The sequence below is a fragment of the Pungitius pungitius genome, chromosome 12 (genome assembly GCF_949316345.1).
Source record: "Pungitius pungitius chromosome 12, fPunPun2.1, whole genome shotgun sequence".
NCBI classification, from domain to species: domain Eukaryota; kingdom Metazoa; phylum Chordata; class Actinopteri; order Perciformes; family Gasterosteidae; genus Pungitius; species Pungitius pungitius.
The window spans coordinates 8,109,947-8,129,654 of NC_084911.1; the positions used below are offsets into that span (position 1 = coordinate 8,109,947).

General features: G+C 43.1%; 1 pseudogene; it reads right to left on the reverse strand.

Annotated features, from left to right (window-relative positions):
- Nucleotides 1–6,683: 6,683 nt before the first annotated feature.
- Nucleotides 6,684–18,627, reverse strand: LOC119219941 (cytochrome P450 2K1-like; annotated as a pseudogene).
- Between the last annotated feature and the right edge of the window lie 1,081 nt (nucleotides 18,628–19,708).

The window sequence follows — 19,708 nt, forward strand, 5'->3', positions numbered from 1 at the left end:
ACCCAAACATCCACAAGGTCCAGCTTGGCCCAGTTGGAAGCTGGAGAGACAGGCAAAAGAGCCCCGGCTGGCGTCCACAAGATCCCTGTTATACACCAACGACCAATCAACTACAAAGAAAAAAAAGGCACAGAGCAAGGCAAAATATAACAGCAACCCCCTCAGGCAGGGAGCTGAACTGCAACTTTAATATGACACTCTGGGTCATAACAGTATAATACACTTTAGGTATGACTGTTATCCGCAAGTTGAGTTGCCTCGATCCCTGTGCAGGCGTGGAGTATTTTACATAACAAACAAACCTCTCTGAATTAAATATTATGGTGTAAAGTGAAAGTGAAGATATCAAGGAACGCACATTCCTGAGTTTTATGTCTATTCACAATGTTGTTCGTTTCAGATGTTGTACTGCTTAACTCTGGGTATTGTGCGCATGGAGAGGCTGCAGAAGCAGAACTCGCTATCAAACAAATGTATCATATGTTTGACTTGCTGTAGTTTCAGCCTGACGGTTGAGAGAGTTGACAAATGAACCCTTTCTCGCAACGTCCAGAACATCAGCACCTTCCAAAGCCTGGGACGTGGCCTCGTTGTCTTATGTACATTCAAAAAAAGAAAACATCAAGTTACATTTCTTACTACACACTGTTCACTCTATTTGAACTCTAAATAACAAGAACTCTCAAAAGTCCTGTCTACCAGGTGACGTCTCATCCATCAACACAATACAAAAAAATATAAAATAGGACAGACAACTTGAAGTGGTAGCAGTATTTTCTGACACAAATTCATAAGGGTGTAGTACGGCAGATGTGTTGGGACTTCAACATGTGGTTGTTTACTGACCGCCGAGAACCCCTGCTGTGTAAAGCCACGTAGTGTGTGAATGAAGCCTGTATTGTGTGCCTCAATAATCTATGAAATACATAGAGCCTCGCTGCCAGTTTAGTGTATCGTTATCATGTACACTATCACAAAGGCCATTTTTATTTTGCTCTTGATTCTCCCTCTAATCCCACACATTAGACTTTAGAGCTTTCTGTAACTACTTTGTGCAAATGTATTGTCTCAATTTTATAGCCTGTGCTCCAATTCTCTTTAACATCTTCTGATAATTATAACGAGTGCAGAAAAGGCGTGTTTACAAAGAGAACAAGGAAAGTTTGCAACTTTGACCTTGAAGACTGACTTAATTTTCATTGAAAATGTTTGGGAGGCATTGACTTCAACAGTGCACCTTTTTGGTGATTGTATTTAGCGGATTCACTTTATTATCTCAAAGTAAAATGACTAGTGAAACAATTATCAATGAACCAGAAACAATTTTCACAGAGGAGGGGTGTTGAAACTTATTAATATTCATAATCAATAAAAAAGCAATAAGGTACAAGAGGCTGTATTTTATCTTCAACAATGTAACAGATTGAGGGTATAGTTAGGCCCGAAGCGCAGGCAACCCTCGGACAATGTGAACAGCAACTTTACATTATCGCTGAATAATTTCATCTAGCTGTGTTATAACACTGCATACAGCTGACAGCAGTAAATGACAGCAAATTTAATTACAAAAACAATATTGACAGTATATGCAACAAGACTAACTCAATTTGAAGAAAACATGACTCCAAAAAAAGTGTTTTTCAAAAAGTTATCAGAAGGTTAAATGTCAATGTTGTTTTCATTTTGTTTATTTTTTGGATTACTTTGTGTACTGCTTCCGGGATAGTTTCCTGAAAAGCTAATATCCCTTACGCTAGAATTGGAGACAGTTTTACTGCAACCACTGTTTTCTCCCTTATCACGTTCGAATAGACACCCAGCAGCCAAACTCCACAGCATGGTTGACCAGTGCCTGCTTCACAGTCTTGTATCCGGCCAGAATCACCACTTTCTGGGGTCCAAGGTAAACTGTGAACACCGACCCATATTTCTTGGAAAGCTATGAAACACAAGAAGCAGTAATTATATGTAGGGGTACACCCAGAGTGTGGACATAACACACATATACAGCCCCTGAGATTACTTTGGGATGTCAATCTCAAGTTCCACACCCAATAGCACCCCGGAACTTGGCCATAGGTCCAGCCAATCATTGACCAGGAAGTTGGCGTGCAGGCGAACGGAGAGAGCGGAGGGGGCGGGACGAGGGAGACACGAAGAGCAACAAGGAAGAAGGATGGCAGGGGCCCGCGCAGAACACCTGTGATTGAGGAAGCGCGACGGTAGGATACGTCAGCCAATCACAAGTTTAGCTTCAAGTTAAGTTCAGGGTCCTTATCCAGGAAGAATGACAGAAGAGATCAGCTAGCTCTGGTGTACTGGGTGAATTTGAGGGGCCATGGAGACAAACATCTGAGTCAGTATTATGGCAATGTCAGAGAGAAAATGACCTAATTAAAAGTTGTGGATGGACAATAAGGCAGAAGGTAATGGGATGGGAATTGGTGCACTGGAAATAAGCCCTTTAGTGGTCTGTCCAGAGGTTTCTCCTTGGCTTTTGGCAGAGGTTCCAGTTGACTTAGGCTTACTGGAGGAAAAGGAAGTTGCTGAAGTGGATCACCACAGAGTACAGAGATACATTTCAAGGAAATATAAAGAAGCAACCTATATACAGATGCATCAAAGAAGACTGATACGAAAATGGGAATCGCATTTGTTATCCCTCAATTAAACATTGAGTTTGCTAGAAAGCAACAGACTTAAGCAAGCTGTCATTGCATCAGACTCCAGCTCAGCTTTGACAAGCCTCAAACTTCTGCATTCTGAGTCTAGACAGGATATAGTATATCATGTGCTGCAGCTGGTTAACAATCTGGTTAATGTGGTGGAAATTCGTGGTTTGAAGCCTTGTGAGAAATCAAAAGTACTTTTAACTCGCTTTATGATTAAATATTTATTACTAACTAGAATATAGAAAAATGATAAAGATTAGAGAAATCATCAACACAAGCCGTAAGTACAGACAGAAGTCAAATGACTACAATTCAGCTAAAAAGGGAAAGATTGTTCCTTCTCCCTCAGAGGAGCAGGAAGGATCTGACAAAGGAACAGAGGAAAACCGAGAGTCTTTGTACCTGAGCTGAGACGGTACCCCTGCCAGCCCCTCCCCCTTAACCCTCAGGACAGATTAAGAGGAACATTCCAGAAGGTCATAAGTCCACACTCCTGACCCCCCTTGGTGGCGCCCAATCAATCAACAACCCAAGATACAGATAACCCCCAGGATATAGATTAGTCAAGGCAATTGTTGGCGTCTCTGTTTAGCCCGGAGGCTATCCTAAACTCTGACAGGTCACAGGTTTCCCAAGAAAGGTCACCCCACAGTCCTGAGGGACTCACACCCTTGCTGCTCACCAAATTCTTCCCCAACAGTTAACTCTGGGATTAGTACTACAATTATATGGGTACCAGCCCATATAGGTCTAGGAGGTAATGAACTGGCAGATAAGTGTGCGAAAAAAGCAGCAGAGCTGCCTGATATAGAGGTGATAATAAAATATAGCAAAGCTGTAGTAAAATCAAAGCTAAAACAAATGCAAAATGGCAGTTTATGTGGGATAATGAACAATCCGGGAGGCACCTGTATAGAATAAGAAAAAAAAGAGCAGGAATTAAAGCAATAAAAGACAACTTTCACAGTAAGGAGATATTTTTAAATCCTTACGCATTCAGTCAGTCCACACCGCGATTGTCGGCTTTTTCTTTTTGTTTAGTTACAGCTGTCGTATTCGCTTTTTTGCGTATGATATGCTTCACTTCCTTATACATTGCCATTATAAGTTGCTGCTCAGCGGGTGAGAAATACGCCGCGCGCGGCGTATTCTCCATTTCTGCATCAGTAAATCTGTGATTGATATCGTGGTCTACTTAAGAAAGCCGTGGACGTGCACTTATTCGAGATATGTGCTTCTGAATCGCCTCCTTCTCAGCCTGAATTGGCAAAAAAAATGACATGTCAATACTGGCGGGTCGCGGGCAAGGAGGGAGGACTCAGACGCAGAGTGCGCAAAATAAAAGGACTTTAATAGTCAAAATTTCAAAACTTAAACTCAAACACCACCCGAGAAAAAGGGGAAGGAGGGAAAAAACTAAGAACTTTACAAAAGAAAACAACGTGGACTACATACGTGGCATGACAACGACGAGACGAGACCTGCAGACGACAGTAGACAATGACGCGACAAGAGACTCACAGGGCTTAAATACACAAGGGAGGTGCAGGTGATTGGACACAGGTGGAAACAGGACAAGGCAGGAAGTGAAGTTACCCAGGAACACAAGAGACATGAAACTACAAAATAAAACAAGACCCCAAACCGTGACAAAACAAAAAACTCGAAAATCTGTGATTTCAAAGCCTCGTCCAGCTGTGTACTGACGTTTGTCATGCTTAATGAAGAGAACGAAGGAGAAGAGAGAGACAGGCAGGCAGACACATAATTTAACGGCAGCTGTACTATTCTACACATTATACGAGTTCACTAGTTTAGTTTAATTTAATTTAATTAGTTTAATAAATATATACATATATATATATATATATATATATATGCCTCTGGGCAAAACCCAGGTGCTGGGCTTTGACCTTGGATGTAGACCATGATCAGATGAACTAAAACACCATGTTTCCCTTATGTAAGAGCACACTCTCTGCCATACTAAGGTAGAAGATTGTTTCAGTTTTGCAAACAGTCCCCTGGGGTGTATTGCAATGAATTCAACAGTTGACATATATGTCAATGTGTCAAGTCAAAACAGAACAACGCTTCACCTTAACTCTCACACTTATAGAACACAAAAAGGATTCTCTTTGTTGCAAGTGTGGCTTACTGGCTGTAATGGAAAACCCTTTTCTGCAGCCCACCAGTACAACTACTCTACTGGTAACTTTTGAATGAACACCAGAGCTTCTTATCCCTGTAGTGAGGAAACCTTTAAACAGCAAATGTGTTTCATTATGTTCTGTCTCTCTCTAGACTATACATAATGGACGATTAAAGCAGTCTTGTTTACTTGAACTTTATTGGTGTGCAGTCATCAACACTCCGCTTTAGTAACGTTATCCTGGCCGCTCCGCGTGTGGGGTGTAACCTCTAAATCCGTCCCCGGTACAACAGTACTTCAATACGATCCTATTGTTACAAAATGGAACAGTGAAGATACATTTTGACAATTTATTGCAGTATTTGATTTTCGAAATATTTGACTCCAAAACTGGGATTTGATCACAATACACTTGCACAACGGCATCGCAGAAGGCTGCTTTTTGAAGTAAAACATTATTTATTTTAATTCCAACAATACTGAACAAGCCACTACTGCCTAAACTAGCCACAACTGCTCTACAATTACAAGTCTATAACACGGTAACAATGTAAGGTGTGTGTTTGTTTAGGGGGAGAAGCCGAAAAAAATGGCGTCTGTGATTCAACGCCTGGTTGGATTTGGTGTGATTAAACTGCAGCAGGCTGCCAGGTTTGCCCAACTCCCATTGTTTCAAACAGATGTTGAATTAGTTAATTATCCATTAACTAATGCAAAACTCAAAAAATATCCTACAATATCGTAATTTTCTATTCTTAAATATTGATAAATGAAGAAAAAAATGTGCTCCAGCAGAAGGCACACTTTTCTCATGCAGGGTGTTGAGTTAGAATTTTTCTAACAGTTAAAGAAAATACTGCATTAAATGAACATCATTTTAATTTTAGATGCAGGCTATGGAAGGATGTGGAAGGTCAGCGTGTATTCAAAGTCCAACAATTCATTAGGTGACTATCAATAGCATTCTTCAATACATCAAAGTAAGTTCTTGATGAAAGTACAATGCTCTGGGAAAAGATCAACAGTTTATACGTGATTCACTCATGCATTGATTAATCTATAACTGTTAGCACCGCCCAGTCTAAAGGTTTGTCAACCAAATTTAACACACTCACCACCGTTGACAAGTACAAACCCCAAACTCCTCAAATAGTGACGGTTGATCACCAGGCTTTCTGCTCACATCAATGTAAAACCCAACATGTCAGAGCAACTGCATGGTTGAAAAAGCCAGATAGTTAATTACGATGGATCAAACAAACACAGGATTTTTATCACAGTGTTTGTGAGTAAAGTGAGGGCTAGTAACAAAAGGAACTAGTTAGTTAATAAGTAGTGGCGTTCATCGTTTGAAGCTTTGGGCCACTGACAAAGGGTCAGAATTTTGAAGGTTAGTTTGGGTTTTTATTGGAGTTTTGAATTAGTTAATGGATAATTCCTGTTCGGTGTTCACACGTATCAATCATCACCAGTCAATTGTTCCCACCTGGCACTGATCCCCGATCAACTCCCCCTCTCTCCCCCCTGCAGCCGAGCTGAAACCACGGCCACCACCACAATTCCATTTCTTCAAAAAGCAGCTTTCTGGGATTACGTTGTGCAAGTTTCTTGTGATCATATCCCAGTTTTGTAGTCAAATATTTTAAACAAGCATATCAAGGACTGCAATAAATCATTAAAACGTATCGTCACCTGTTCCATTTGTTTAAAGGTTTCCTCACTACGGGGATAAGAAGCTGTCATCTTATCATTTTCAAAGCTGCCAATTCGACAAAAGGACCTTGAAAACTGAAGTTCCTTTGACTTAGAGTCAAGAATCATGTTTTGGCAGCCATTTCTCAAAGTCAATAACTGAATAGTTGACAAGTTGAAAAACAGTTAATTTTATTATCAATGAAAAATTCTCAGTCATTGACATTAAATTTAACAACGAGACTGCGTGAAAAAAAAACAGAATTTGCTCATCCAAACATTATTTTACAACATATTTCGAGTGGACACATGTCAATTACAAAGTTTTATTTCATTTAATTTAATTTTCAGTTACTCTGCATATTAATAGTGTCATTGTTTTCTGATTAGCTGATGAATTCCCTTTAAAAGAAACTAAAATGGGAGTGATTTATACTAGAACGACTTAGTTGTTTTGCAGTATCAGGACTGAATAGACACCAAAGCAGTCAATCTCAATGATCTAATTGTCTGTGGTAATCAATTTTTTCAAACATTGATGTTGTCTGAGAGAAAAGTCAATTCATGCTTCAGAGTTTTCTGATCTATCCCTCACGCTAGAATTGGAGACAGTTTTACTGAAACTAATTATTGAAATTGTGCAGCTTTATTTAAATAATTGTTATCCCATTTACTTATGAATTCATCTACTCATTTTGAATTCCCTCACGACTGACGGCACACAGCTTATGACGTGAAGGTGAGAAGACGAAGCCCACTGATGGAGTCAGATCCAGATCCTCCTCTTTCACTCCAGGTGGAGGAGTGAAACGGAAGCGCTGTACGAGGGAAGTGAAGAAGAGGAAGAGCTCCATCTTGGCCAGACCTTCTCCAGGACACGCCCTGCGTCCTGTGAGGGAACAGCCTTTAGACAATCTGAAAGGTGTATTTTGGTATTGGGAAGAAGTGTTGGCTTGGTTCACTAACCTGCAGAGAAGGGCATGAAGGCGTCTCTCTTGACAAATTTCCCGTCCTTGTCCAAGAAATGGGCAGGATTAAAGGTGCGTGGGCTCTCCCACTCACTCTCATCCCACAAAACCGATGTCAAAAGAGGAAACACGGGGGTCCCCTTGAGAAAGACACATTGATCATGATTACAATGTTTTAAAATGCAGTATGAACTAGTATCTTTAAACAGCTTTCCAGATGCATAATTCAGCATTACTTTAACAACGGTTTAACTTTTGATTTGGGGTAAAGAGGGTTATTGTCTTATCCACATTCAGGAGCAGAAGGTGGCGGTAATGCACCAATAAGATGGATGCCAACCGCCGTAAAACAACAAAAAGAAGGAGACTGTTTACCTTTCTTATGAAATAGCCCTGAAATGTCACATCTGTGCTGGTTCGGTGAGCCGAAGCGATGGGAAGTATATTAGCAAATCTCTGTGTCTCATGGATGACAGCGTCAGCAAAGGGCAGGATCTTCCTGTCCTCTGCCCTCACCTGACGGTCTCCAACCACCCTGCTCAGCTCCGCCTGGACCTCGTCTGGAAATGACCAAATAAATAGAAAAGACAGTGACTAAAAACAAAGCAGCAGTTAAGCATGCTTTAATCACCAATTCTCTAGAAAGACTAAAGTGATTACTTTTGACTAAACTCCCAAGAACTAAGTCCTTTGATTGAATACAGCTCACAACACGTTGCTATTGCTCCATCAAAATGTTTGGTCCATGGGTTAAAAATTTTATTGTAGGGGGGGGCCAAATAAAGTTTTTTTTTAAACATACAAACGAAGCATTCTGGTGCATTCTGACAAAATAATAAAGACAAAATAGAACATCTTACAACGGCAAATGAGGCCAAGGAAAAAGTGAACTTAATTTATTTGCCTTGTAGAATTTAGCACGTTTAAGTGCAAATACACTAATAGAATGTTAACTTGTTAGAAATTATACAAAAATTAACAGAATGTTGTTCTAAGTAGCTACTTGATCGAAAATATCCCCACTCCCCTCGCTCAGTTACGTACGACGCAAGCGCGAGCCCCAAATCCTCATTTAAAATGCATTGAAGGCTCGATTTTCGAAAAAAAAGTTTTAACATGAGTCAACGGAAGAATGCTTGGGCAATTTTCCACATCAATGAATCCGCCCCGAGAGAGGCGGGACTCGCGGCGGGCGCGCGCGACCATTTGAAACGTGACCTGAATCTTATTGGACAATGACAGATATGTCTAAAACACTGAAAACTACTTTTGCTGTGATAGAATTTGTTGAACCCGCCCCCTCTTTCTCCCAGTTGGTGGGGCATTGCCCAAATCGCCCCCTATACACCATCCGCCACTGTTGGGGACTGCATCTCAGGTCCAAGCATATTACTTACCTTGAATTTGGGGATATTTGGCCATGAGCAACAGAACCCATCTCAGTGTAGTTCCTGTCGTATCAGTACCAGCCGCAAAGAGGTTGCCAGCAGTAGACACCAGGTTCTCCATATAATAGTGTGAATCCGTAATCTTCAAATCCTTAACAGGGAAGAGATTAATACTTTGTCGTAGGATTTTAATGGGGATGTGTTGTAAATGTGCCAAGAAAAAAAAGTTTTATCAAGATATCTCGCTTGACTTGAATACCTCTAGCTTCTGTTTGTGTGCTAGGAACGAGTCCACAAATCCTCTGCACATCTCAACATTCAAGGTTTCTTGTAGACGTCCGATCAGCCGTACAGATACCGTGTAGATACCATGAGTTTAAACTCTTCATCACTGTATTCAAATCTGCTGCCAAAGACGATTGAAGAGATGATGTTGGAGACTGCATAATTTATTGACTTGGCATTACTGAAGGGTTGACCTATGAAGAAAAAATGAATGAAGTAAAAAAAGGATTCCAATATGAAATTCTTGTGAAGACATAATGCTATAAAGGAGACCAGTTACCTTCATGTCTTTCAAACACGTCAATCAGATACTTAATCTCCTCAATGATTTTATCCTCTGCTGCTTTTTTGCCCATCCCAAAGTCTCTCAGGTTGCTCACGGCAAAACGCCTCATTTCTTTCCATGATTCCCCGGTGCCAACTAAGATTCCATTCCCTGAAGTGAAATAAAGTACTTTTGTCAAACGTTATTTAGACAAAAACATATGTTCTCGTGTTGGATATTTTACGGAATATTTCAGTAAAAAGTTCAATGATGACATTTATTTTTCTTTGGGGGAATTACCCTTGGCACATAAATATCAGAAGAACGTCAACGGTCAGACATGACAGCATATTTAAGCAATGAGGTAACCAGGGGCTGTACTTAATCCACTCAGCGTCGGGCATAACACCCTTGATGTGTAATAATATTGAAGATCAAGTACTGCCTCAAGTACCCTTTTGCTTTTATAATACGGTTACCAGCGACATTATAAACAGTAAATAGCTGCCTATCAGCTCAAAATAGTTTATGCCACCAAACGTTGTGTATCACATTTCCGTAGTCAGAGCGTGCAGAGGCCTGTTTCAATACTACAAGCCAACATCTAGGTCTATCTACTAGTCTACTATTTATCTGGACATTGGTTCCCCTGTTGCTTTGCCACCCAGCTCAACAACCTTTCTTCAGGTCTGTTCTTGCTAAGGATTTTGTTCAGACAAAGACGTCCCTACAACTATTGGATGAAATTAAATGAAATTCTATTACAGTGGTCAACTTTGAGCTGTGTTATGTTTACATATAATTAATTCAAATGTGGGTGTCCCCTAAACCATCTTATAGTATGAGTGAGTATTACTTTAATCAGCTTGGTAATACTTCATTTGTTCACCGCTGAAGTCATGGCTAGACGGACTGATAAGTCTCTCTCCAAACTCCACAGCATTGTTAACCAGTGCCACCTTCACGGTCTTGTATCCAGCTAGAATCACCACTTTCTGGGATCCAAGGTACACTGTGAACACTTCTAGGAAAGCTATGAAACACAAGCAGTAATCATTACAATTTACAATAAAATATGGAATATTTAAATTGCCAGAACATAACTCTGAACTCTGAAAAAAAAGAAGACAGAAACCTCATGAGCACATTTTCCAATTCTTCATGCTTAATTAACTGTGAATGAGCTGGTCAGCCAATCACATTTCTGAAATAACGGTTAGTCATGACAAATCTTCTGAGATAAATAACAAACACAGAAATGAAAAATTCTATAAAATATTATACATAAAACAGACATTGCAAAGTGGTTAGTTAATTCACGTTTTGTATTTTACTGTTTCATGGTAAAAGTATAAATTTCTATACTTTTTAAATTCAAGACTTTTTTTTGATTTTTAGAGAAAAATGTTAGAGAGAACAAAAATCTAATATTTGTTCATCCATGATACTTATTTTACTTTAAAGGGTACATTATTAAAAAAAATAGGTAGTGATGTCATTGTAGGATATTAAAAATAAATGTACCACCAGGTTCATAAATTAAGTATAAATAAAATGCATCTAGTGTACACCAGAATACAACCACGATTCTGGAGATATGTATTCAATAAAGTGATGGGATTGTCGTAAAACCACTCATTTTTAAACTGTAATCAATACAATAATACCAATGTACAGTTATGATTGTATTCAATGTAATGTAATCTACCAAAATGCAAATGTAATACTTGATAGCACCATAACTGAAATTGACTGAGAGACATTCAAAATCCGAGTTACATGGAACTCACCGGAAGTCCACTCCCAAGGGGCGTGGCCACTAATGTTCGGACCTTTACTGATCTTTAGAAATATTTGAAGGCAGCCTTTGTTCTCCAGTTTGCTGTTTGAGACAACAGACATAGTCTAGGGATGGTCAAACGACTGTCCTGTGGCCTATTGGGTGTAGAGGCCAGCACTCCTCAGCTGAGATGTTATTTTTAGCACAACCCCTTTTCCTTTTTTAAATACTTTTGATTTTAACGGTTCATTCCAAGATGTCTTCCGTCTGTCTAGTGTTTCTTCATTTTTTTGAACATATTATTCAAAATAATTTAGTTTTAGGCTGACATTTGAGAGAGCCAAGTCAGGCTGAACCCTCAACCCTTTTTCGCAACGTCCAATGGTGACTCAGCCCAAGGGAATTCCCCACAAGAGATTGCAATGTGACAGTTAAAACGTTTTAACCAGTGAAAACTCTGTGGGTAAATAAAGGACAGCACACGTGTGGTCAGACTGTCATGATAGAATAAATACATTTAAAACAAAGGATTGAAGATGGAGAAAAACACAGACAATATTTATTCATCTATTCAATAAATACAAAAATCTTGTCACTAAGGCAATTTTGACAAAACATGTACAACATTTTAACCCATTCTAACTAATCGAGTTCAAGCAGTTGTAGTTCTTTATTTCTTTTTTCATCCAAAAACATAGAAGGAAATAGTAAGATCATTACATTTTATTTGGTATTTCTGAAAAACCAAAGAAAAAAATAAATCAATCAAGTAATCATCAAAATAATGTCAAAGTTTATGATATATTTAGATGCAAGGTTCAGGTATTGGCTATTGGAAAGGGCATCTCTTAATGTATTTACAGTGGGCTAATACAGTATTTGATTTCTGCAATACTAATACAAGAAAGAAAATCCTTGGAAAACTAATCTACGCAACCACGAACATTAATTCGTCAAAATAATGAACAGGAAACCGAAGCAGGAGTATATGTGTGTTTATTTTTTTTTTGTCTTTTCGGCACTGTTTTAAACAATCCGCAGGGATCTTGATGTGTTATCACGTATCTAGAGTGAGACCGCTCATAGATTTACTTTTCTGCTGCCTGTGAGTTAAACCCTGTTCATACCATGGTCACCAGTGTGACGCCATACTTCAGCTCTTGTGTTCATTAGCGACTGACGGCACACAGCTCATGAGGTGATGGGGGGATGGTGAAGCCTACAGCTGGAGTCAGATCCAGATCCTCCTCTTTCACTCCAGGTGGAGGAGTGAAACGGAAGCGCTGGAGGAGGGAGCTGAAGAAGAGGAAGAGCTCCATCTTAGCCAGACTTTCACCCAGACACACCCTGCGACCTGTAAGAACAAAGGGATGAGCAAAGACTGCATCTTAGTGTGTAAAAACACAAAAGAAATACAAAATCCTGACAAAGTTGTGGTACCTGCAGAAAAAGGCATAAAGGCATCCCTCCGAAAAAATTTCCCGTCCTCATCCAGGAAGTGGGAAGGGTTAAAAGAGTGCGGGGTCTCCCATTCACTCTCATCATGAAGGACAGAAGTAAGAAGAGGAAACACAGTGGTCCCCTGTAGTCAAAGGTATAGAGAAAAATGTCAGTTGCATAATGGTAATAATTTAGATTTTTTAGACTTTAAGAAGACAATAAACATTTTTAGTTATTTGATATTAATTTATTGTTTTATTTGACTGTTATACTGCTTTTGTTTGCTATCAAACTTACTTAAAGTGATTATTGCCATCAAATCCCTTTGTAAGCTCCGGGGGTTTAAGGTTTTTTAAAGCATATACATATTATTACCAGCAAAATAAAACTGGTGTGAGCAACTCACTTTTTTGATGAAGAAGCCCTGGAAGGTGACGTCTCGGCTGGTTTTGTGAGGAATGGAAAAGGGGACAATGTTGGCCAGTCTCTGTGTCTCATGAATAACAGCATCAGTGTACGGCAGGTTCTTCCTGTCCTCTACTCGAGGCTGACGGCTTCCTACCACCCTGCTCAGCTCCTCCTGCACCTGGTCTGGACTCACACGTGAACAAATTCAATGATGCTTCTGCATTTAGACCAGCCCACAGTCACCTAATGTCTCTGACGATGTAGCCTACTACCATGTAACTGCTAAAGTCAGCAGCATAAAATGTTCACAACTATTTATATTTCTATAAACAAAAGGGACAAAAGGTTTCTGCTTTGGGACTTTTTATTTGAACTTTATCTTCGACCAGTAAGCTTTACAAGTGGAAAAAATGCACACCAACAATCCGCATCCCTCTCTTTACCTTGAATATGTGGATATTTAGCCATAAACAGCAAACTCCATCTCAGAGTTGTCGCTGTGGTATCAGTGCCAGCTGAAAATAGGTTGGTCACTGTAAATATCAAGTTGATCTCATTGTATTGACTGTCCTTGACACAAGCCTCCTAAGAGAAAGAACATTCACATTTCATTTCCTATGCACAATATTTGGTCTTTTGGATGGTTGAAAGTGGAAAAAAAAGAAATGGAAATGGTCTTACCTCGTCCTTTTGCATCCGGATCAGAAAGCAGTCTACAAGGCCTCTGCACGACTGAGGGTTCAGTGTGTCTTTTAGATGCATGATAAGTTCTTTGACATCTCTGACAGTCTCCATCCGATTATTTAACAAAAACTGCCGTTCTTTTGTCCAACTGAACAGCCTGGGAAACATGTTGTAAAGCTGTGATGTAGCAGTGAAGGCGACAAAGATTAGTGAAGACAATGTACACCAAACAACATCCTGAGTAGAATTCATATACTAATAAAAACAAATTTAACAGCAAGATTTGTAATATGTGCCCAAATACGTACAGTATATTTAACCATAAACTGTGTATTTAGCATTTGAACACACTTTTGATCAGTTTAAATTTTTCTTAATAGGTGTACAGGACTCTACTTGCCTCCAATGACGCACTTCCTCCCCCACTCAGAGAGGAGGCGTCCTTTACTCCCACACTGTAAACTCCATCCAGGTCTCTTTCCCTCCTTCTCTTACACCCCCCTCACCTTCTTCATCCTCCTTCACTGACTGCATGAAATAATTGCTCATTGTTGGAACCGAACTCACTCCACGCGCCCCTCTCTGTTTTATAATCCCTCCTCGAAGTTTGTTTGTTTCCAATGTTTTTACGTGAAGCACTTTAAAATGCCCTGTTGTTTAATGTGCCATACAAATAAAACTCTTACCTTGTTGCTGTAACATATTCGTGCCGTTTATCATTCTGCGCAACCTTTGACGGCTGCCATAGTGTGCAAATCCCCTAATACTGGAGCAATTAAAAAAAACAAATATGAAGTTCACCTGGATTTGTGTGGAGCCCACAACGCTTATCCTTTCCTTGGATCGCTTCACCATACTTAGAAATTGGGGGTCGTTGTATTCAAACCGGCTGCCGTACACAATAGCAGAGATTATATTGGATGTAGCATAACTTAACGGATTTTCTGTAGAGAAGGGTTTCCCTGTGAAATGGCAGTGACAAAAAGGACATTAAGATGTAGCACTAAAGTTAAACTTATGTTTTAATCAATTATAAGAAACCTCAGTATGACTTACATTGAAAGTTATAAAAAAAACGAATAAGTGGGGCATGATTCTTGTACAGTGTATGTCACGACGCAGGGTCCGAGGGCAGGGAGGGAGGACTCAAACGCAGAGTTGATGAAAAATAAAAGGGCTTTAATAGTCAAAACTCAAAATCAAAATCGCTCCCACCAAAAAGGGGAGGAAGGAGGAGAAAACAAAACCAACAAACAAAACAGGGACCTGGACTTGAAAACACAAACTTGACTTACGTGACACATGAACGGTCGACATGTAATGACGCCACACCAGACAAGAGACTCACAGGGCTTAAATACACAAGGGAGGTGCAGGTGATTGAACACAGGTGGAAACGATCAAGCACGGCAGACAATCACAAGGGAAGACAGGACAAGGCAGGAAGTGAAGTTACCCAGGAACACAAAAGACATGAAAACTACAAAATAAGACATAGAGCAGAACCAAACCGTGACAGAACCCCCCCCTCAAGGACCGAATTCCAGACGGTCCTAAAGGGGGGCAGAACCATGAAAATCAGACAAGGGGCGGGAGGGTGGGGACCCGACAGCTATGGTCCGGCGGCCTGCCGGGGCGGCGGCCGGGCGTGGGGTGCTCTGGGGGTCTGCCGGGTCGACGGCCGGGCCTCGGGTGCTCTGGGGGTCTGCCGGGTTGGCGGCCGGGCCTCGGGGTCTCGGGGGGTCTGCCGGGTCGGCGGCCGGGCCTCGGGGTCTCGGGGGGTCTGCCGGGTCGGCGGCCGGGCCTCGGGGTCTCGGGGGGTCTGCCGGGTCGGCGGCCGGGCCTCGGGGTCTCGGGGGGTCTGCCGGGTCGGCGACCGGGCCTCGGGGTCTCGGGGGGTCTGCCGGGTCGGCGACCGGGCCTCGGGGGGTCTGCCGGGTCGGCGACCGGGCCTCGGGGTCTCGTGGGGCGCCGAGCGGTGCGGCTCCGGCGTCGTCGTGGCGTGGGGCGCCGAGCGGTGCGGCTCCGGCGTCGTCGTGGCGTGGGGCGCCGAGCGGTGCGGCTCCGGCGTCGTCGTGGCGTGGGGCGCCGAGCGGTGCGGCTCCGGCGTCGTCGTGGCGTGGGGCGCCGAGCGGTGCGGCTCCGGCGTCGTCGTGGCGTGGGCCGCCAAACGGTGCGGCTCCGGCGTCGTCGTGGCGTGGGCCGCCGAGCTGTGCGGCTCCGGCGTCGTCGTGGCGTGGGGCGCCGAGCTGTGCGGCTCCGGCGTCGTCTTGGCGTGGGGCGCCGAGCTGTGCGGCTCCGGCGTCGTCGTGGCGGGGGGCGCCGAGCAGTGCGGCTGCGGCGTCGTCGTGGCGGGGGGCGCCGAGCAGTGCGGCTGCGGCGTCGTCGTGGCGGGGGGCGCCGAGCAGTGCGGCTGCGGCGTCGTCGTGGCGGGGGGCGCCGACCCAACCCCTGACCCCACCCCCCCTTCAAGGACCGACTTCCAGGCGGTCCCAAGAGGGTGGGAGGGAGGGGTCATGGTCGGGGGCCGTGGGGACGGGGCTGGAGACTGGAGTCTGGGGGCCGGAACGGGCGGAGACTGGAGTCTGGGGGCCGGAACGGGCGGAGACTGGAGTCTGGGGGCCGGAACGGGCGGAGACTGGAGTCTGGGGGCCGGAACGGGCGGAGACTGGAGTCTGGGGGCCGGAACGGGCGGAGACTGGAGTCTGGGGGCCGGAACGGGCGGAGACTGGAGTCTGGGGGCCGGAACGGGCGGAGACTGGAGTCTGGGGGCCGGAACGGGCGGAGACTGGAGTCTGGGGGCCGGAACGGGCGGAGACTGGAGTCTGGGGGCCGGAACGGGCGGAGACTGGAGTCTGGGGGCCGGAACGGGCGTGGGTCTTGGAGCTGGGGGCGTGGGTCTTGGAGCTGGGGGCGTGGGTCTTGGAGCTGGGGGCGTGGGTCTTGGAGCTGGGGGCGTGGGTCTTGGAGCTGGGGGCGTGGGTCTTGGAGCTGGGGGCGTGGGTCTTGGAGCTGGGGGCGTGGGTCTTGGAGCTGGGGGCGTGGGTCTTGGGGCCGGTTCGGGCGGAGACGGGCGTGGTTGGCGCCGTCGCTGCCGCCGAATGCGGAGGTCCAGGGCGTGGGGGTCGTACCTGGCCTGGAGGCGGGCGGCCAGCTCCAGCACCTGTTTCCAGCGTGCGCTGAGGACTGGGGTCTGGACGCTGGCCTCCATCGGCGAGGCCCAACCTGGGTCTGGAGAGCGGCAAGGGCGGTGACCGGGGCGCTGCCTGGAGCCTGCTTTCGAGCCAGGGTTGGCGTTGCGCCGGGCAGCCAGCTGCGTGCCGTGTGGGTCCCCAAATGCCAGGCGAGTTCCCAAAAACGGATTTCTTGGGTCAAACCCTGCTGAGTCCTTAGGTGGTGGCGTCATTCTGTCACGACGCAGGGTCCGAGGGCAGGGAGGGAGGACTCAAACGCAGAGTTGATGAAAAATAAAAGGGCTTTAATAGTCAAAACTCAAAATCAAAATCGCTCCCACCAAAAAGGGGAGGAAGGAGGAGAAAACAAAACCAACAAACAAAACAGGGACCTGGACTTGAAAACACAAACTTGACTTACGTGACACATGAACGGTCGACATGTAATGACGCCACACCAGACAAGAGACTCACAGGGCTTAAATACACAAGGGAGGTGCAGGTGATTGAACACAGGTGGAAACGATCAAGCACGGCAGACAATCACAAGGGAAGACAGGACAAGGCAGGAAGTGAAGTTACCCAGGAACACAAAAGACATGAAAACTACAAAATAAGACATAGAGCAGAACCAAACCGTGACAGTGTACCATTTGCCGGGCATTAAAGGTGTACTGAATACACAAAATAACACACTCTGTGGAGGAATATTCACTCGCAATTAAGATTTTCTGCTCTTATTCGTTTATACCGTAAGAAATGTCCTTGTATACTTGTATACTATTCCCATGTATATTTCTACTCCGTACCTTGCTGCTTTTCAAACACTTCAATCAGATATTGGGATTCTTCTAAGACTTTATGCTCAGAGAGTTGTTTTCTCATTCCAAAGTCTTTGATGTTGGTGAGGGCAAAACGTCGCATCTCTTTCCAGGATTCTCCATTAGCAAACAGAATTCCTTTCAAGCATAAAAGTGTATGTTTATTTTAAACTGCACTAGTCATTTGGATGTCATCACATACAACACTTGACACTGTCACTATATTATTTTGTTTAGTGCTAAAGAGTAAATGAGTATTTAAGGATAAATAATACCATGGCCTTGAGTGAAATCAAATAAGATAGGAGAGATTTCTCTCTCTCCAAACTCCACAGCATGGTTGACCAGTGCTTCCTTTACAGTCTTGTATCCCGTCAGAATCACCACTTTCTGGTGTCCAAGGTACACTGTGAACACCGATCCGTATTTATTGGAAAGCTATGAAACACAAGAATAAGTAATCTTTTTGAACTTTGAACAACTTTGAAAGATAAATATTAATTTTCCAGAACAGAACACTGAATTCCCAACATAAATTTCATACATACACTAATATCTGGAAGAGGATCGCATGTTGTGTTGATGCAATAACTTTTATTACAAATTGCAAACAGGCAAACAAATACTATTTGTTTGAAATACACGTGTGCAACCGGTCATTGAAATCACGTATCATCAAACGCGTTACTCACATCAACAAGAGAGCAGTAAATTCTCTTGAGATCCATCTGAAGCAAGTTACCAAGCAGAGGAAGAGGTTTAGGTCCAGGAGGCTCCCTCGTCTCATCCTTGGAGCGGGAAAAAAAGGAGATAAGAATGCATATGAGACCCACCATCAGCGCTACTGAAACGTAGGACTGGAAAAGATCTTCCAACATCATCATATTGAGTCTTTTGGAACGCAACCCTCCCAAAAAACCTTTCAGCTGAACAGCTTTGTGAAAAGGTAGCTGACAAATATCTAACAGTGGTGAAACTCAAGATTCTGCAGAGAAGGCACCACCCCTTTAACCACAGCTATGTGAAGCTCTTCATTAACTGTGAATGAACTGGTCAGCCAATCACATTTCTGAAATAACGGTTAGTTATGAGTAATCTTCTGTAATGAATGTCACACACAAAAATGAATAATATTATTGTCACCAGGGGGACATTGTGGTTTAATAAATTATTGGTTTTACATTTTAGCATGTTTTTATAAACATTTTAGCATAATTTGTTTTATAACATTTTAGCATGTTTTGTTTTATTACATTTTAGCATGGTTTGTTTTTATAACATTTTGGCATGGTTTGTTTTATCACATTTTAGCATGGTTTGTTTTTATAACATTTTAGCATGGTTTGTTTTATCACATTTTAGCATGGTTTGTTTTTATAACATTTTAGCATGGTTTGTTTTATCACATTTTAGCATGGTTTGTTTTATTACATTTTTACTTATAAAACCAATGTTTAGCCAACTACATGCACCTGGAGGGACTAATCAACTACAGAGCCCTGGCCAACCATATTTCACTAGGAGAAAATACCTCCCCTCTCCAATCACCCCAGCTGGTATAAAGGGCACCAAGCACGGCATGAGAGGGTAGAGAAGCCACAGGAAGGAGAAGCCACAGGAAGGAGAAGCCACAGGAAGGAGAAGCCACAGTGGAGTAAAGCAGTGGAGGACGGCAAGACAACGGACGAGCAGGCAGGGTGCATACAAGAACGAGACGGATTGGGCACCTCACTGGGTTACCGGAAACTCTGAGAAAGGGCCGGACGGAGCAGCAGCAGTGGCTGGTTGAATTTTAAACCTTGTTTTTAGCATTTTGTTCCAGCTGGACTTTTTATAATCATAGTTATTTATGGGCTTTTAGTTATAATAAAATCCTGCTTTTAACCACGTTTTTAAGTCTTGTGATCCATGCTGTTCGTCCTTGGGTGAACAAAGAACCGGTTTTTATGGAGACCTAGACTCCGCAACTAGGTGGCGTTG